This window comes from Bradysia coprophila, chromosome X (assembly GCF_014529535.1).
Source record: "Bradysia coprophila strain Holo2 chromosome X, BU_Bcop_v1, whole genome shotgun sequence".
Lineage (NCBI taxonomy): Eukaryota > Metazoa > Arthropoda > Insecta > Diptera > Sciaridae > Bradysia > Bradysia coprophila.
In genome coordinates this window covers 8,966,169-8,988,161 of record NC_050737.1, presented here as the reverse complement: position 1 = coordinate 8,988,161, position 21,993 = coordinate 8,966,169, and the positions used below count along the sequence as shown (strand labels likewise).

Sequence of the window (21,993 nt, the reverse complement as noted above, 5' to 3'; positions counted from 1 at the left end):
TTTTATTAAAATATTATTCTTTTATAACCAATTTAAAACCATACAAAAAATAGTTAAGTAGTGCAGCAGTAATATCATTTCAAAATACATTTTTCCAGCTAAAATGCATTCGAAACGCGTCTACTATAATACATTACAAAATTTGATACTATTTCGCCCTCCCATCCCAACACGGCCGATTCGATTTAATGCACTTGTCTGTCGGAAAAATAGCATGCTCTCCACTGTAACAGTAATATTGTACACATAGAATCATTGGCGCCAGCCATTCTGGCGCCACACAGTCATTCCCAAAAAAATCTGTTATGAGCGTAAACATAAAAATGTTTGAAAACAAAAAGTCTGGAAAAAATTAACAGAAAAATACTGAATTTAATCCCGCAGAGACCGATTTGATGTGCTGTGCTTTCTATTTATGAAAATCAGATATATATATTCGTTGCTTTTAATATCCAGTCTGTCTAAAATGATTTCTGTTTCTCTTCGCTCTACCCCCCAAAAAAAACACACACAAAATATTAGATGCTTTTTTTATATCGTTCGTCTGTGCAAAACGCATTAATTCTTTTTATTATTATCAGCAATTGTTGTTGTTGGCATCAGTTATAGTTGAAATTTCTGGAAGCACAACGTCGCCTTTTCGAAAACATAAATTTATCAATGTCTTGATAGTACACCAAACATTGCGACTACATTGTACACATGTATATAGACAGACTAGGGAAAGACAGCGAAAATAAATTCTTGAATGGAGTTTGTCGCCGAATAGTCTGCACCGCATCTTCATTTTTATTGTAAGTAGTTTTAGTCTTTGTATTCATTCTGCATTCATTTTAAATATTTAGAAAAAAAAATAGACGAAATTAGCTTGAATAACATATGAATATATATTGTGGAGCATTTGTTTGTGAGTCATATCGATGGTACGAGAACCAGAGGGTGACCGAAGAAAATGTGGATTGACTGCATGGAATGGGACCTACGAGATATGGAGATTTGCAAATGGAAAGTTTGTATTTCGATTTTTGTTTTATCCGTTTAACGAACAACTAACAGGCCACAGCCCAGTAACAATTTAGTTATGTGTTGTTGGCCAGGATCCAGGATATTTTTGTAGCTACGGATTCCTTTTCTTAATTAACTTTTTCGCGGATTTCCAACGTCGTTAAGGAAAAACATTGCTCCTAACTTATGCTAAAACGCTTTTTAGCAAACTCGGTTCCAGGACTCGCCTCCAGCTTATTCCTTGAAAAAAACATTTTAGCATGCGTTAGAAAAGTAGCTATCGAAATAGAGACGCACCTTTCGTATTGAAATGGTGACGTATGTACTTTGCCGCACCTGTATCGAATGACATTTGACTTCATTGTCTGCTGTAGGTGTCGATTGCAAAAAGTTCTACTGGTGCTACAAAAATCGACTTTGTGCAACACATTGACAATATACTAGTGACGAAAATTGTCAGGCCCGTCAAAACTTGTGTGATTTCGTACAGTCGGCAACTTTGAAATAAGTGTCGCATTTCGTTTCAGTTGATCGACTCATACAACATTTACGTCTTATGAACAATTATTAGCATATTTGTTTGTATGACTGCCGTAATTTGCATAAGAAAAGTAGTGAAAATTTTAAACAAAATAACTGTTCATGCAAATTACGACAGATTAGTGGATGAGCTGAAAAGCAGCTGAAACAAAATTCGTCCCTCATTTCAAAGTCGCCGACTGTAAACTTTTTGAGTTCCATACATTTTTGACACTCCGTAAATTTATATTTGTGATAAATTTTACGAAATGAAATAAAGCTTTGGGTTTACAGTGAAAAAGTTTTGTTTATAGCAAAATCCGATGATATTTTTATAGGGTAAGACTTACGATAACTCATATTAATGCAGTTAAGCATTATATACCAACCAGATTTTGATTGAAGATATTTCGCACGAAACTACAGAATCAAATTTCTAAATATTAGATTTATATTATCCAAATAGAGAGAATCAACGCTTCCTGAGCAAAGTCAAAATCCATAAAATTTACAATTCAAATCTATTTTGTGATCAATAATTACAGATATTCATTTGTCGTGTCTGAATGAACTTGAAAATGTTCTACATTCAGTCTGACATCATCGAATTTATTGAAATATGGGAAAAGTTGAAATGTGTTTTATTCCTGCAGCCTCTTTCCTCTGCTATACACAGAACACAGTATACACAAGTGTTCTGTTGTTGTGCATTGTCGGTTTTGTGCTTTTGTGATATATTGGTCGATTGAAATGTGCTTATGTATCATATGCTATAAAAAATGTGGATATAAAATTATTATTTTTTATTACGTTGAACAATTTTATGATCAATTCATAGTCAAAAATTGTATTTCAATGTTTATGTTTTTCAGGTGTATGATTAATTTATACAATAACGATGACATTTGATTTATTGAAATTTATGGTAACAGGTAATTCGAATAGGCTGTGTGCATTAATCCATATTGGACATCTGAAAATCAAAGAGATTGATTGCGATGATTCCATCAACGAGTCGGTTCTGATGCTGTGTAAAATAACGGAAGTGAAGTGAATTCACGTGAAAATTAAAAATCCAATCTTATCCATAACATAATAGTCACTAAATTTGATGACAAAAAAATCGGCTTTTTGACACTGTGGTTTGTTTGGTCGTTGGAGGTGGTACACCTAGCGTCTCTACTTCGTGTGTAAATACCTTTCATTTAGCTTATAATTCGCTAGACGTGTACATCCAAAAACAATGACAAATTTCCCTGGTTCGTTAAAAATTTAAGAACTTTTAAAAAATAATAAAAACTCTAAAAACTCCAAAAAATTGTCGAAAAATCTTAAATTTGAGAAATTTAATTTTTTTTAAATTAATTTGCAGTAAATTGGTTGGTTTTTAATTTTTTTTTATGAAAAAAATCTAAATAATAATAATAATAAGCTCTGTTTGCCACTGTCACTATGACGTATTACGTATCTGCGGGGAAACTCATTATCGGGAAGGAGCATAAACGAATTCTTCTGCAGAAACGTAAGATATTTTATGCAAAAAAGCAAAAAAATCAACAGAACAGAATTTGGAAGAACGACGTAGTCACGGCATGTCACTGACATGATATCAGTGTTCATTCGACTTTATTTTCCACTGTACACTGCGGTGCAGCGTATAAATATAATTCTCGAATGATTATAAAATGCATTGTATTAGTCCTTCAGATCGAAACAGTTGCAGTTTTTATGTGTCAATTCAACGCTACGTTAGTTTATCCATTCTCACCGTTTATTTAGGATTTTCAGCGCTTGCACGCCGGTAACATGAAAACAGTTTCTTCGTCGACGTTCTATTCTTTCAATACTCTCTCTAGCAACCAAACTACTTTTATTAAGGTGGTGAAAGAATCAAGTAGCCTTTGGAATTTACATGTACATTACAGCGTTCTCCATCAAAATGTGAAATAGTGTTTGTAGAATACAGTGTGAATTTGACACAGAGAGCTGAGAGTTTGTTTGCTAGAGAGAGTATTGATTCTTTAAATTCATAGAGGTTTTGAAACAATAGATGATATCATAAGTCACACTTCTAGGATGAACCGATTTTGTAAAACTTTTTAAATTATTTAGGTAGATTTCCCTATCCCACCCTTTTAATGACTCATAATTTCATTCTTTCATCACACCTGATTTTTAATTCCGCACCTTGCCCGTTCAACTTCCCGCTCAAATTCATTTTTTATAATGCAATGCACTTACTTGGTTCTGTAGAAATTTCCTCCAAAAAGTTCCTGCGAAAATATCTTGAAATTCTGTCGCACGTCTTACATTTTTAAAATCCAACCACAATCGAAAAGTTTTACCCTTGTTGACATAACACAAGCATACCCCACAAAAAACTTTATGCACAACATTTCGTTCAAGCAAAACTTATTTACTTGACTTTCTGTTTGTGTACATCAAAGTGAAAAATGCACTGCTAATCAATGAAAATCAAAACATTCCAAACTGTTCACGGATGCAGACACCCGTAAAAAAAGAAATTTTGCCAATTATACAATCTATTCCATCAACACATATTATAAACATTAAATTTGTTTTTGAGTTCAAATATGTTTTCAAAAAAAAAACCATCCACACACTTCGTTGATTACCCGAGAAGACAAACCACATACCATCGCTCTGCTTAACCACTTCTAGTTCAAACTTAGATTAAACCACTTGCCTTATACAAAACACACCCCAACTTAACCAATCCCCATACATTCATTTGCCTAAGTTACAGTCTCTATTTCACGTTTACGAAAAAGATGTCTTAAAAGTGTGCATACATTTTGCCACATTTCGCATTATAAAAGCCCATCATAACACATAGAGCGTCTAGCTTTTCCACTCGTACACTTCTCATCCGCATAAACTTATCTAATTAGAGAAGATGTGGTGGAAAAGTACTTAAACTTTTAATGCTTTAATGTTAAATATTAAGATATTCCGCGTGGATATGTATTTTTGTCGGGTAGTAATTATAAGGTTACATAGCATGCATGCATGCATGTGTACTTTCATAAAATAATATATAGACAGTGGAAGGGAAATTTTATACATTTTTATTTTTCATAAAGGAAATCTTGCAGTGCACACACATAAAGAGCGATTATAGTTGTGTAGTTCGGATGTAATATTTACTTAAAGTAGAGACATAAATTATTTTCATTTAGAAAAAAGTCATTAAAACGTATTTATGTCCGACCAGATTATTTATATATGTGGTATACCGCTTTCGGTAATGAGCAAAAATTTAATTACCTCAAACAATTTTTTTTTGCTGGGATATTAATGAGCTGTGTCTAATTCACGAATTTGCAGCGAAACTGTTGGTAATAGTTTTGTTAAATTATTTATTCATTTTTTGTGAAAAAGAAGAAAATCAGTGCCCTTGGCCCTTTACCCCAGCCATATAAAAATACATCTAGTTTTTCAAGAAATTAATTAAATTTATTTTCGGATATTGAACGAAAGTCGCGAACATAGAGCATCAAAAACATTAATTTACAAATTGTACAACGAGATTTAATTCTAGAAAACTCAAAATGGCTGTACAATACAAAATGGCCGACTTCGTTACGCAAATTGCAAGTTCAATTCGTTCTGCTCGTACGATATCCTTTAAAGGGTAAACTTTAGTTTAGAATCCGAAGAGTCATCGAAACAGCGAGCCCTTAAGTTTTAAGAATGTTTTTTGAAAATGAGAAGATTTTGTCCTTTTACGAGTAAAATTATATTTATTGCCTGCGCCATGTGAAAGTTTACCATTACGTGCATCAGCTGTGAAAATCATCCATTACATTATCATGGGACAGTCAATAAACCAGAATATTGTAGATGCTGCTACGTAATTCATCGATTCTGAGTGATACTAAGCAACTCACTCGTGGGTTTTTGAGCAACTTGCTTTGATAACTGTTTTTCGACGGTGTAGTTACATACCTCGCCTCGACTCGGATGTACAAACTCTAAGCTCGTCCACAAAAATACCATTACAGAAGTTTGTTGCTCGAAAACACGTGAGTGAGTCTGTAACAATCTACTTTCACAGCATCCAGTATAATCTACTATTGAGTTTTTATTTCGGACGACTCTACTCAGACACATTCGCTTTTTTTAGCCCGAACAAAGTGAGTGAAAGCATTTCATGTTAGCAAGTCGTTCTAATGTATCAAACCTCTCAAGATTATAACTTTCAAAGATTTAAGGCTTAAGTAGATTATAATCATCGAAGATATTTCGCGGACAGTTAGATTTATGGGAGTTAAAATTATTGAGAGCTGAAATATCGGAAAATTAAAATTTCGCATGAGGATTGTGACAGTTAGAAGCAGTGAATTTTCAGCATGAATTTGCTCCAGCTGTTTTTCAGCTGATCCACATATACAATAAAAACTGTTTATATTTGTTTATACGGTTTAAGCTGCTGCACGCACTTATAAACAGTTGTGATGGTTTGTGTGGATCAGCTGAAAACCAGCTGAAGGAAATTTATGCTGAAAATTCACTGTCTCTAACTGTAATTTTTGTGATTTACATTAAAATTTCGGAAAATTTAAGCCCTCGGCCAATCCAACGCTTATGAGTTAAATCAATCTGAAAACCTTCTTCAATACAGCGTTAAGGAAAATTTACACAAAAAATACAGTTGACCCAATCTACACATCTCGATGAAATTTGATATTTCTATTTACCTTACGCAAAATGTAATTTCTACTTTAATCAGTGCGAAGCCCGGTAACAGTGCTAGTGAGGACAAAAGCAAAATACGATGTTGCACAATAAAAAAAAAACTATTAGCACCATATATGGCACGTAGTATATTTTGTGCTACATTTTCAAAGATCATAAATTTTCACATAAATACCTTTCGTATTATGCAATATCATTTAAGCATATCGTAAAGTATTTGAACAATTTTCCAAGAAATTTATTATTTAATCTTCATGTTAGTAGTTAACTCGCTTGAGTCCTGCACGAATAGCAATATTTGTTATACTTGGCTCAGTATTATTTGTCTTACATTGAATATCCTAAAGAAAACTGTCTTCCTTTCAGCTATTCACTCCTCCATTACAGTCGGTAATGCTATACAACACATGTTTTCTTACATGCACTGTGTGTCGTATTATATACCCCTCCTATATGTATATCCTCAAACCAAAGTGAACTGGTGTCGTCATGTTAGAGTATACAAACAAGTCTTAAGTCATGCTGCGATAAACACCTTTGGGGAGTTCGTAAATTCTTCTGTTCGGAAAATATGTAGAAAACGCTTGGTACCGCCAACTTCAACCTACATCATATTTTATATCGTAGAAGTAGAATATAATAATAATGCATAAGTTAGGAATGCCGTCGACAAAGCTGCAGGCTTAATATGACGCAAATTGTGTCTGTTTGAAGTTTCAGTTTGTTGTGATGATAACATGAAATTGTTTGCTCGGAGAGTAAGTATTTTAATAAAATAATTCCTACGATATAACCTACGGGTTTCAAATTTAACATTTTCGTATTAATATTGTCATGAGACAAATGAATGAATGAATATTCAAAGGAAATTTTATCGGTGGACCTGTGAATGAATGCGTTTTATATTTTTTGTTTTGTGGTGCACCCAATTAATTTCATTATGAAAGAAATCTTTTCAATGCGATTTGGTGACATACAGTGTGATGAACAATGCTAAATAAATTTTGCAGAAAAACCATTTTTAGACTGTTCGTTAATTACGCGTTGTATATAGTTCTTGGACAATAGTCAACAAAATGACAATGTCCAAACAATTACATAGACAGATTCTTTTGAAAATCCACCTATCAAAATCGTACCTAATTTTTTGGCCGCTATAAATGATCGTTCCGGGTAATAGTGGGCTCGTTTGAAAGCTGAGTTCAAGTACTTTCGGGTCATACATAGTTTGATTAGATTCATTGACACATGTTCGAAAAAAAGGAAAACCAAAAATTTTCGAAATCCGTGTGAACTTTACAGAACAGGTATGGGCTGGTACTGATAACGCTTAATGTAAACCTAACATGCTATTCGTAACATACTGGTGCTGGTGCTAGTGCTAGTGCTGGTGATTGCCGACATAACAGAATTTTATGTTAGTACAACCGCTACTCGTAAAACTCGCCAGCAATCACCAGCACTGCAAATGAGGTATCAATGGAAAGCTTAGACAATGTATGTTACGACTAGCATGTTAGGTTCACATTAAGTGTCATCAGTACCAGCCCAGACCTGTGTAAAGTTCACATATGTCAATGAATCTAAACAAAATAGGCATGACCCGAAAGTACTTGAACAAAGCTTTCCAACGAGCTCACTCTCACCCGGAACAATCATTTATAGCGGTCAAAAAAAATAGGTTACAAAACACACTTTTTCGACCTTCGGACGACTACCACCAGCAACCAGGTGTGGCTCGAGACTGTGTGAGGCCTGCTGGCAAAGACATTTCAAACCATGTATATATCCATCCCAGACGAAATGCTTCAGAGTGTGAAATACTTTGAAGGCATGGTTCGGAATGCACGTTAAGCATGTGGTCCCTTATGCTAGGTCATACAATACCATGTATGCAAATGCAAATAGCCGAACGTATCTTCGTCGATAATTATGAAAAACGGATCGAGTAAGTTAACTTTTTAACTTGTTTTATCGACGGCAACGACAAATATAAGCAAGACTTCCTGTAAGTGCTTAGAGCAAAGGAAGTAACAGACCTGATGTCTATAATTTTTTTGCCTTAGGAGGTTTGTTTTAAAATTCGAGATAAGCCGAGAGAAAACAAACTGTTAAAACCTTTGGTAAAAGTAATCGGGTGTAGTATACTGCCGTTCACTTTGTTTTTAAATTAATATTTGATTAATTATTGAAACATAAAGCGGATGAAGTTCATCAACTATAACAGACTGAAAGACGGTCCCCAAAGTCGTATTTTCAGCGCACGGATATCGTTACGCTTACCCCTTCCCATTATTCACAGTCACTAGTTCTTCTCTCTTTTTTAAACAATAAGTTAAGAGTGAAGGATGCCTTCAACAAAGAAGCGATGAAGGAACGACTTTCATACAGAACGAATCACATATTTTTTAAGACTCCCTCGAGTCAGTGAGCCGAACGATCCTATGAACTTATTTTCGTACCGTTTATACAAGCACAGTCGAACGGAACGGGAAACAAAAATTTAAAACCACGAAAATGGACCATAATACAGAATTAAATATACATTTTCTCATTGCAGCAGATACCATGACTTACGTTTTTCGTTTAATAGCAGAAACATAATGTTACTTCATACAAAAAAAAAATTCTCGTAGCATTATGGCTTCTTGGTATTCTCAATAAATTATTTCTCAGCGATTCAATTAACTCAAAAACTACACAGACCGTATATATAGCGAATATACAACGGAAGTAATACGGTATGCTTGTATCACGGCATGCATAAGGAAAATGCTACAACAGACTTGAGCTCACAACAAAAATAGTGTCACAAAAACATTTCTATAAAACAAAAATAAATTAAAGGACTTAAGCAGTCTATGTCGATCTACAATAATATACCAGAACCGCGAAGCTGAATAAAATGCTGCATATAAAATAGCTACAATATTGCCATCCAAAGTAAAAACAATATTCCAACCGTAAAAGCTGCATTAGCTGCATATAATATGTATGCAAATTTCGATTATTTTTTTAGCGTAAGTATATAGCGTACCTTTAGCTTTCGCAGTAGACGGTAATATTTTCAGTAATTGTTTGAGATTCAACTTTATCTCAGGTGTAGAATAAAATGCTTAGATCAGCTCTAAATATCTAAATTTCTTTAAACGATTTTCTTCAGCAGAATAACCGTATGAAATGTGAACCACAACAATAGACCTAGATATATTAAGATATTATTAAGCTTTTGAAGACGGCAAGGACTGGCGAACCGATCTGTTACTTCTTTTGATCCTCCGTTCTTTACATTAAATTCAATCAAAACCCTTTACGTCATTAGTTCGAGCATAAATGTTAGCTTATATAATTACAAACCACAACAGCCGTTGCCGATGATAACAGATAAGTGAGTCGTCTGTTACCTGTCAATAAATAATGAATATTGTGCCGAGTTGCCACGTTCTAGGTTGAAATAATGTTCTGCCGTGAAAATAATGGAACAGGACAATTTTTCTTAGTCTGTTGTTTACAGTAAAACGCGGAAATTGTGGTTGCATTTAAAACACCCACCAGCCACAAAAAGGTTGAGTGGAATTTTAAACTTAAGAAACAAAGCTTTTTGCACCTGTATCTAGCTAGTAAAAATTTAAAAAAATCTCTTCCAAAACGACGGCGCCACCTTTGGCTCGCGTCTCAAACCATTTCAAATCGGTCTAAATCGTTAAAACTGTGAACTCTTCGTCAAATTTTTTTTTGGATATGACTAGTCTTTGTTGATTATGTTTCCACATCTCAAAATAACCTTTCGGAACAGACGTATCCCCATTCCGAAAGGTATCGCATATAGAGCAGTAAAGCATACAGCTGTTTAGGTCCCTGGTGAAAATGAATCGATTTCTGGCCATGTCGTACTTCGTGGTTTAGAGATTTTTTTCACCAGGGGTGTTTGTATGTTTACTGGAAGTTTAACGCAGGGTTAGCCGCTTCTTTTCGAAATGTTTTTACTATGGAAATGAAATTTGTATTTTACAGAAATATTCCAAGCTTAAACGTTTCCCACGAATTATCGTTGCAACGTCATACTCGCTGCATCCTCGCCATTCGACCACTAGCGCTAAAACTCGTTGACGGTGAAAAAAATTTATTTTTACTTTTTCGGTTCCATATTTTGCTTTCGGCTAGACCTGCAACCGCCACACATGTCAAATAAAAATCTAGAAACCAGTACGTAATGTACTAATATAAAATTTTGCTGACCTTTCTATGTATAAAACCATATCCACGACGGCTGGCGCATGCAGTCTATAATTTTCCCCCTTTTAACAGGCCCAATTTTAAAACTAAATGACTTTAAGTATACGGAATTTAATTCGCATTAACAAACAATTTAAATTGTTCAACCTTCTGAGCATAATTTTCTGCTCGAAAAAAGTGTCATCGTTTTTTTTTGTCATCCCCGCTGCAGCGTTACCTCAAGCACACTTACACAGACAACACAACCGTTTCCACTTTATTAAATTTATTTCCTCAGCCGCGCACCAACAGTTCATTATCTCTACAGTTTCGTACATTACTCTCTTTTCGCATGGCTTGTTCACACTTATATGAGGTCGTTTGTCATCGTTATCATATCCGCATTTTTTGTGTATGCGAGCTCATTTACCATTGGAGAGACTCCGGGAAATTTAGACATCACATTCCGAAAATTTATGGAAATATCGAGACGTTTATTCGCCCTTTTCTAAACAAAATAACACGAATTCGAAACGTCTCTGGTTGCAGTTTACTTTCCAGCTTACTTTTGTGCATGATTATAATAATGTACAATCAAAGGAGCAAGTTGTTGGTGTAAAATCGGAAGCGAATGAAGTAAAGTGGAAAGAGACAACCATAGTAGAATATATCAACTCCATTTAAATAAATGGCAATAGATTTCTGTATTTACACCGGTGTCGTGTACATATTCATTTGTACATTACACCTCGTATCATAGTAAAAACACTTCATAGTACACACTCTCTTTTTCTCTTGTGTTGTGGAGTCGAAAATAATTGCTAAATCAATTGTGAAAATAATACAACGAGTTTTGTATGTTTTTGTAATTTTCGGTTTTGCTCGTTTAATTTATTGCTTCTATTTTATTACACAGAATGGAGTTATTGAAGGCAAAAGAAAATGTGAAAATTATGGATTCATTTTTGTTCCGATGTGAAACACCGCAAAAAACACGTTCGCTCTCGTAATATTATTCATTTTCTGCAATAAAATACCCGCACTGTTGGGACTATTAACACGTCGTATTATGCTGCATTTTTCGATTATGAATGCTAGAATGCCCCCCTCCGCCAACTCCAGTTGGAGAAGCTTTTTTTTATTATCCAATGATTTTTCGAAAAACACATATTCAGGGCATGATTCAGACCATATGAAGTAAAAGAAAATTCTAACGAATTGTCGTTACGCACAGCTAGTCATTTAAACCACTATTCACATTGCCCTTCATAGCGTGTTACAGCTGGTAGAACAAACGTACCACATCCATTCGATCCACATATATTATACATCTTTGTCGATACAAAAAATACTAAATGTCGAGAACTTTTGTTCGCCGCATTTAATATATTACTCGAGTGAGTATTATCTGTGCTGTGAAATCGAATAATGCATAAAACAAACGATAAGCACTTTTTTTATGTTTAAAATGCACTTTACAAAAGGAAGTTGTGTCGAAATGTATTATTGGATGAATGTTGAGCGTTGGTGGAATGGTCGTAATTTATTGACTTCTATTTATATTTATGAACATTTACATTTGCGTATTTAAAATTAAATGCAGAACAGCGCAGTCGACTTTATAAAGATAAGAAATGTGACCGGGGTTATATTTTTGTTCATTTGACAATAGTTATATTGGATTTTAGATAATTCTGGCAATTGAATTTCACCTGTGTGCTGTGTGACGTGATTTTCCCTACAAAGTGATGTTATCCTATACTGTTAATGTGTTTAGCAAGATTTTTGATTATTTTATGAGTTGTACCTATAATATAAGATTATATGCATCTCATGCCAAAATTGTTATCGAGGCGTGTGGACAGTGCTGGTCAAGAAAAACAAAAATACTCAAAAGTGGGAAATTATGGTTCTAGTAAGGCAGATAAATATAAATATTTCGGGATGAACAATTTTTTATGTTAACGCAACGGTAAGTGGAGCTGGAAGGGACATATTGCAAGAAGGACGGACGAACGTTGGACCAAAAAGATCATGAACTGGAGACCACCTAAAACAAGACCAAGACACCAGAGAGATGGAATAATAGTATAAAGCGAATTGCAGGCGCAAATTGGCAACAAGTGGCAACGGGAGGCCTACGTCAAGCAGTGGATAGAAACAGGATGAAAAAGAAGAAGAAGAAGAACGGTAAGACCTAAGATGTGCGAGTATTTTGCGTTGAGCGAACCAACAATTATGCTGCTTTGTCCATTGTGGTGAATATCTCATTACAGTGGAAAACGCAGCATAATTATTTAGGGTTCCCATTAGTCCTTTTTTACCTTGTTAGTCTTTTTTTAATTCTAAGAACTTCTCTTTCTTTATGAAAACATCCTCTTTGCCTTCTTTTTTAGGATCACCTTCTCTTTTGACGCAGGTCATAATCCCACGGCCAAAATTTTTCGCTGAGTTGCTTCATTTAACAATCTCCAAAAAGGCCTTCAAATAAATTCTTTTACAAAAAATAATCGCTCGCTTCGGTCGCGTTGTTTGCTACCCAAGTCTTATAATCTTGAACATAAAAGTTTGCAATTTTACTAAAGTAGGATTGAGATAAAATTGAGATAGAATTGATAAATGAAGCCGTAATCTCTTTCCAGATTCGCATCGGAAAAAATGTTTTTTTTAATTTCGCCAACTAGTGACTTTCCGATTCAGTAATTCAGCATAAGAAGAATGTGATGTAAACACTCTGTAAGCTTTTATGAAAGAAAAATCTTGCATCGTAACACAGCTGAAAGGGAAAATTTCACCGTGCAGGTAAGACTTTTAAAATTACCTGCTGCAGGTAGGAAGAAACAGTTCCACTTTAAATAGATGCTGCAGACCGCGACAGCTCGAAAATACAAGTACAAAACATTTGAGGAATGGCGTTAATTCAACTGACTGTACACTGAACGATGATCATCAAAGATTAAATACTTCAATCAATCAAAACTCTTCAATGCACAAACTTGTCTGGAAACCGTTTCCATTATGCTAGGTAAAAAGTTAAATATCAAATCAATAAATCTGTTAGTTGCCTAAATTAGAAAAAAAGTCGTAATCTTCGTAAGCGTAAAAAAAATTGTCTAAAAAACTTTTCCTCTTCAGTTATTCAATCTCTTCCACCCGTGCACGATACCTACTTTACAACATTATTATCTCGTTCGAATTTAGCCGTATTACGGCTGAAAATTCATAACTATATCAAATCTGTACAGAAACAAAATCCAATCTGCAGACATGAGAAAGAACGAAAAAAATTCTTAATCCAAATATATCCCCAAAAAATGTTCATTTAATTTTCAATTACAAAAATAATATGGAAAAATGTGGTAAGATAAGTGTAGAGTCGATATAATCTATTGCACACCAGCTGAAAGCCAAGTAATTAGCCAATTATTATAATTATTATGGGTTTCATTCAATTTTCTCGATAAAAATCAAATTTGAACTCGATGAAAATAACAAAAAATTGAAGTGGAAACTTCTACGAAAAATATTATGACTATTGAACCATGAAAAGTCTGTAATTTGAGTTCCGTGGAAATTACATAGTTTTTTGCCACGTAATACTACAAGTACACAAACTCGTGTAATGTCCGTATTATAAATCAGTGGGGTTATCATGCCTAGAACTAAAATTCAGGTTTTTTTTAGTGAGACATGAACACTCATTAAGATGCAAAACGTGACATCAGATAGTGAAGACTGACTTCAGTTCGTATTTATAATGGATGAACATACAATGTTCGGAGTTTAGTGTTGAAGGCATGAACACTGAGGTGCATAGGTATGCAAGAGGAAATGCATTCATTTTCCTAACTTTAGGGTGCAGAAGGATATTGCCTGATGTATATTTATACTATACTTCCGGTGACTGTGTTATACGTGAAAAACCCTTTTATGTAAATAATCCATATCACTCTGTGTATACATATATAATCATGCAAGCAAGAAGGTCTCCTAAATCTTTGTCTATCGCATTTTTTTTTTTGTTCATTTCAGTACAGTATATACAATGTTCATAAAAGGACTTTACATATGAGAATCGATTTTTCATTTTCGAGGTTTCTTTGCTCATGCAGCATTGTGTTTTAGTCAAATATTTATTTTGCCACGTATGTAGAAAATGTAATTATTATAACACCCATCGTTTATGTCCCCTTACACAGAAAGTGGATATTATTTAAGCTCGGATTTTTTTGTGTTCTTTTTTTTTCTTCTCCTTCATATTTTCGTATGTATACTTTGTGCAGTTTATGCGGAGAACCAGAACACTGACAGTAAATTTATTTTATGTGAATCATTTCAAAGAACTCATTTTAATTAAAAGAAATGCAGAAGGGAATTTTATGTTGTCTGTGCAAAATGCGTCCACAAAACCTATGAAAGAAGTGGATTAAAAATAAAAGTTGCTATTCCACTTGCTCCGTTTCCATAGGAACCTGCAGGAACGGCATAAGGTAGTTGATTGACTTTAGTATTTGCATAGGTCGCGTCGTTGCTATTATTTTTACATTTCGAGTAAATGAAAGCGAATAGAAGAGGTTTAAGCATTCAAATCTTAATCTTTCTTTTTTTTCGAAAAAAGAAATAGTTGGTTTACTATTTTATTCAAAAGAATGTTGCGATTCCAGCCAACCGTTTAAGTTATAATGGTGCCTGTTACAACATAATACATTTAGAGTAATTCTGCGTTTTCTGACGATTATGAGTATACACAATTTTGAGATTTAATGTTCACATTGACATTATCCGAACCAATTTGTTTTCATTTGTTTGGAAAATGTCTGAAAAAATTTAATCGAGCAAAACAATTTTGGTCATGGTCACCCAAGGTTGTGTAAAGTAGTTCTGGCGTTAATACCGAAGGCGGTTCCAGCACAGTTTTCAAGTGTCTCATCCATCAAACTTAACAAAAAACCTTTTGTGTACTCTAAATTTTGTATAGAAAATATCAGCTGAACTGAACCGTTCAAATATCGGTTTTTATTTCGTTGACTAAGTTGAATTTTTTGATTATTTTTTTTGAGTTTTCTTTCAATTTTTCACGATCTGTTTTGATTTTGTAGAAAAATCAACAAAAGGAAAAATAAAAGAGAATCACAAATAATTGTTAAACCCTCGGTCTTAACCAGTTTACTTTCAAAACGTTGATGATATATCTACCGAATGAAGTAGAAGTTAATTATCGTTGTGTAAGGTTGTGATAGCTTTAGCGTGCCGGAAACCCGTCAAAACACGATCTGATCTCAAGAGTTGAATAACATTTTGGACCTTTCATTAACCATACACTCAAACAGAATTTCTTCATTCGTCTGTGACCTTTGACGCCTAGATAGCCATTCATACTTATACTGCTGTCTCGGGCACATAAGTTTTGTTGTAATCGAGCTATGTTTCAATGTGATTTCATATGGATTAATGCATTGTACTTGTGGATTGAATAACGTTGAAAAGAGAAAAAAAATCTAAAATACGTTCATCGACTGCTGGCCCTGCAGTGCAGGGATTCGAAATGTTTCTAAAAATTCTCAAAAATTCATGAAAGTAATTTTGAAAAATTCCCTAAATTGAGAATTTTAAGTACTTTGCTCATTTCACAGTTAACTGCGTTACATTCTCAGAATATTGTAAAATTGAACAGAATTGAACATAACGTACGTAACTGTGGAAGGAAAATTGTAAAGAATAAAAACTCTAATTCGAAAAGAAACGGACAAAATTTTTGTATGGGACCGGACGGGACACACACATGGTTCTAAAAGTGAATTTAAATATAGAACAAACCTCTACTGCGACATATGTATTATTTCAGCCGCAATTGATCGGCGCGAACCGGACTACATGCATTTCGTCAATTGATTTGTTAGTCCGGCCCGCTTCACACCATATCATTATATACCAATTAAACAATCCCCGCCGAATATACACATAAAATCCAAAAATATAATTTATTTCACACAAATCTACACACTCTCGACATCCATCAAACAATGACTGTGCGCTTATTACAATCCATTTAATAAATCCAAAATGTATATATGAAAAAAAAATCATTGATTTACCATCATGTGATCGTAAACGTTCCCATAGGCCCTACAACCATCATTATTAACAGTCGTAAGGGTAATAAATATTCCATCAATATATTATGTGCTCATCGCACACAACATTTTACCTTCTGTACTCTGTAGTTGATATTATGATTCAAGAGTAGTCCGTATTGGATATCATCATGCATGCATTGATACCGATCAAGTACATACATTGTCTCCTTCTGCTTCCTCTTCCTCTATCTATCTCTCTCTCTCTCTCTCTCTACCGGTCTATCTCTGTCTGTGTCGGTACTGACTGACTGATGTGTCCTAAATAGCCGGCGCGGCGTAAAACATAAACAAAGCCCCAACAATAACCAAAATATAACATAAATATTTATAACATGAAAATGACTAAATAATAATTTTTTGGATGGGTCATTCATTGGTAACTAAAATGTAATAACAATAATCGGAAAATTAATCACGCATCACTATTAACCTACATATATATGTATATATATGTATGGATGGATAATATCCGATACCGATATATGATTCATGTTCGTACATATATATAAATGACATAGTGATGAACGTTTTTTTTTTCGGTTAATGATGGGTACAAGTTTCGATTGATTTTACTTTGTTCATTATCGTTACATCTGACAAATGACGTAGAAAGTCATTAATTTTCCTGTGAATAAGACATTGAAGGGAATTATTTAAAAAAAATGAAACCTCAACACACGACAATATTTATGAAAATCATTTTTTATGTGTGCGAATCAATAAAATTTGGAAAACATTGATGGACTGAAAGTGAAATTAAATTTATTTGAAACCGAAATCGGATTGATATTGAAAATTCTGATTGCTGCAATCGATGTGTCTACATTGTTTAATCCGTTTAATACATATTTAGTCATCTGTCGTCACCAATTAGGGTTTTAGTGCTCCTTTAAGCAAACGAAGTAATAGATTTAACTATTATATTGCAATACGGTTTCAGGGCATAGCTGCTACGGTTTGTCTCCTAAAACCTGTCTCATCTTAATTTAAGTAAATTTTAGAGGCGTTTCCATTGTATAAGGTTCTAGGTCTATTTCAGCTAATGTTTCAAGACTTGTTGTAGTGACCAGCCCGGTCTTATACTTTTCAAAAGATGGGTTTTTTACAGGAGATATTCAGTCATCCGTAAATTTAATCAAACTTAAGGTGGATCAGGAAATTAGATAAAAATAAATAAAATCTGAGCTATATAGCTACAGTAGCACTTCTTCCTAGAGCTTAAAAACTGTTTGCATTATGACGTCATATTTTAATATTGAAAAAAGATTTCGAAATTTTCGGTTTTTAAGGAGTTTTAGGATGAATGGCAGCCATACGCTTATCTTTTGCAAAAGGTTATAAGTTTAAATCGAAACAGTCTGTCATCATCGCTTGGAAAATTTAAGAAACGTAGGGACATAAGTACAGTTTTTAGTTCTTATCGCATTCGTCTAAGTCCTCTATCTCCCTCTCTCGCTCATCTTCGAAGAATTTGTTTTCCTAATAACTGTCGCGTCGTATCCACTATAGGGTGTATATAAAATAAACGCTTAATGGCATGTGAAGTGAAAGTCTCGGTACGACCGGTCAAGTGGTTTGTATTTAATTTCATATTTTCATTCACAGGCAATGGAAATGTGTTTTACTTTTAACTTTAACAGACCGACATAATTCATAGAAACTTATGAAAGAAAATATTGAAGAAGGAAGCAATAAAAACTCATCAATCAAATTTCAATTTCCTGATTTCAATCTATTTACAAGGAAATTATAACGAGAATAGATAAAAGTGATCGAAAGTGGATGTACGACCGACGGACGATGTAATGGGGGTATTTTTTACTTGCTTTATGCTATCAATTATTAATTGAAATAATTGTTTAGGATCCAATTGATTGTAATATACATGACTTTTTGATTTGATTGCTTTTGATATTGAAATCGTGAGAAAATGTCTCGGACATGAAAACACGCTGACTTGGAAGTGGGTTAAATCTGAATTAACAAAGGCAAACATTTTCTTTCCCAAGGAGGAGAGATGAGAAAGTAAATTGCATGGCCACCTTTGCTAACATTTTGCACTTTTCTAATACAAAATTTTCGTCCTTTTTTGTAATGTTCTACAATGGCTGATTAGTAATCAAAAATTCTGACGAAAGAGTTTTTTTAAGGTTGGATTAGTCCTCCAACAAAATATGATTGACATGAGGTTTTCCTTTTTTTGTCACAATTTTTTTAATAAATGAATTCTTTATCTAGTGGTTCCTTATCTGGGGTCTTGAAATCGGAGTGCTGTATCTTCATATAACCTCTGGTTTGTTTCTCGGAAGTGTCTCCTGATAATTTTCTTCGATTTCAACTGTGGAACGATAAGTTCCAATAATTCCAATATGATTCCACTGATATTCATATGTGGACGTTATAATGCGCATCGTGATGATGTAATGATATATTAACGAATGTGGATTGAAATTGTTAGATCTTATTATTCCTTTCGTGTAAGCTATCACCGAACATTCATCGTCAACGGCTCAATTTTTTCTTCTTCCTATAAATCTAATCAATTGAATCTTAAACCTATTCATCGTTTGTGTCTGGACGATGTCACTTTTTTACTTATAGATTTGTATGAATGAAATTATAATTTAATTCCAGTGACTAAAATAACGTAAGCAAACATTTCCCCTCTTTGCTTAATAAAGCACTTAAATGTCTAGTCTCGTCCTTTGAAAGTCCTTTCAATGGGGAACGAAAATTATTATAACAATTTCCATTATTCCTTTCTCTTCACCAATAAATTATCATCGATAAAAGCGATTTTTAAGTATTTTTTTTTTTTCATTTTCCTCCTTTACTTCCATTGCTCATGTAGAGAGTTTGTGTAAAAGTCATGTACGGTTCGGTCTATAGATTTTTCAAGAGAGGAACTTGAAACCGAAAATAATGGGTAAGTCATTACACCAAAAAATAATTGAATATGCGGCAAAGCCACAAGGGAGTTTACCGATTTTTCCAAACATTTTCTTTATATAAATTAATGATCAGAGCAGAACACATCACCCTCCTTTCAACTTTAATACTTAAATTCTTGGTGGTGCTTTTTCAATAAGGTTTTCGACATTTTTTTTACGTTGTGCTGGTCTTTAAGTACATTGATTTATCAATATCAAGGATTTAGTTGTTTAATGAATCAATAAAAAAAAGAAAAGAAAATTTGTGAGAAATTGTTATGTTCTGTAAATAAGCCGATATCAATAGAGAATTTGTGGTAAATAAATCAGCTAATTTTTAACTCGCAGTTTGTTTCAGAAATGGGTGCAATCAGTGGCGCATTTTTCAATCGATGCACAAAAAAATTTTCTCTCAGCGACAAAAGGTAAAACGTTTGTCGGCTTTTTGGGTGATTTTGGGTGTAGTGATTTTAAAGTTCATATTCTAAGCTAATTGCTATTGAAAATCTCGTATCGAGCCAATACAGTTAGAGGCAATGAGATTTCAGCATGAATTTGCTTCAGCTGTTTTTCAGCTGATCCACACAAACTATCAAAACTGTTTATACGTCTTTATACGGTTTTGACACTACTACGCGCATGCGTGTAGCAGCATCATGCTAATAATGCAATAATTAGAAGAATTTCAAGAAAATTCTAGAAAATCGAAAAATTTAACGAATTTTCTTAGGTAAGTATTCAACTACTGAACCTAGAAGATTCAGTTTAAAGCTACAGTTCAATAATATTTTATTAACTGTATAATGCGTATACATCTATCGATCTGCCAATACTCGGCGATTGATTTGCAAATGGATTATCATTCCAATATTAGAGATAAATCCATTCCATAAAGATAAATAAGATTGTAAGCATTTTACTATTTACGAAATTTGAAAATCTCTGAATTTCATTATTGTAATATGTAACATGTAAAGCGATTGAATCAGAATGCCTTTCAGGAACTGGTTACAATGCAGTCACATTTCAAAATAAAATTATTATTTTCACATCTGTAAAATTGCTGATATTCTTTTGTGGCGTGAACGGTTTGGAATTTCAGAAATGCTTTTTATTGTGTACACCAACTCTTCATCGCCCCATCTCTTTCTCCTCATCTATATATATATATGTGCGGTGTCGTCGGGTATGACAACAATACCAAATGAAAAAGTGAAAATCTATTGTATTTCTGAATGGGATCCATCGCTTGTTACGAAATATGATAATAATATTATCGCATTGCTTTTATCGTTCTACATAATTACGGCATGTAACCTTTAGTACTAACAGCAATTACTGTATGGAATGTGCACAATCCGGTACTAGCCTCGGGCGATAAATGTACGCTTTCTGTGCGAAAAAATCCAACAATTTTTACTGGAATAACTTTATTATATTTTGACAATATAACGACCAGGGAAAAAAAATTCCAGGTGTGGTGATATATTTAAATGTACAATGTTCGAGTCAGGCTTGTACGTATCTTTTTCCTTTGGTATGTTTCAAAAAGTGAATCAATTTTAATTTCCTATCACCAACTATTTGCAGATTTTTGTCACTGAGTCTCGTTTAAGATTCCAGGGTTCGATTCACAGTGTAGTTAGTAAGTCAGTCAGAAAGTCCGATACAAAGCAGGCCTTCACAATAATCACGACATGGTTAAAATAGTTCCACCCAGTTTACATAAAAAAATGTTATGGATCATTGACATCGTGGGTGTCGCGATATGTCGTTATCTGATCTTTCAGAACCTTGACATTTTTGACGTACTCTCATACTGTGCATGCTCGTGACGCTATTCATATGGACTTAGTCTTCATCCGCAAGTCATAGAAAAAAATATTCAAAAGCAAACGATGATACTCTTTTATGAAACTCAGTAAAAATCTCGGATTATCGCTTGATGGCAGTAAATCTGTTTCTTTTGATCAGAAGGAATCATGGCGGAAACATATGTGATTTTTGTGAGAAGTAATTTCGTACAAGGTTTCTGAGTTGAAAGTGTGAAGTCGGCCGATTTTACAAAATAATATTGTCGAAAAACAAAGTTGAAGTTGGGAATAAAGAGTATAAAATAATCCAACGTTTTAATACAGAAATGATCAAATTGTGAAGCGTAACATTTCACATCATTGGGATGGCTTCATTTACCCTACCTTATAAATAAAGTCAACATCGCATCTAATAAAACAGTCTCAATGAATCTCTGCTTAATATTGTCGGTAGCCAACATTCTTATGGCATTAATCATTTTTAAATAAACGTTTTCTACGAGCTCTTTTTTTTGACGGCGAGCCATTTTCATTGCTATTTTCAAATGCTTCACTTTAATTATGTACAAAACCTCTCGCCACCCTTTAAACAACAATAAAAAAAAGAAGCGGAAAATTTAGAAGTAGAAAAAAACAAACGAAAAAAATGTTAAT

General features: G+C 33.8%; 1 protein-coding gene across 5 annotated transcripts in view; it reads right to left on the bottom strand.

Moving 5' to 3' along the window:
* Nucleotides 1–21,993, bottom strand: part of LOC119080688 (carbonic anhydrase-related protein 10) — an 85,366-nt gene that overhangs the window by 49,208 nt on the left and 14,165 nt on the right. The gene's annotated exons all lie outside the window — the stretch shown is intronic.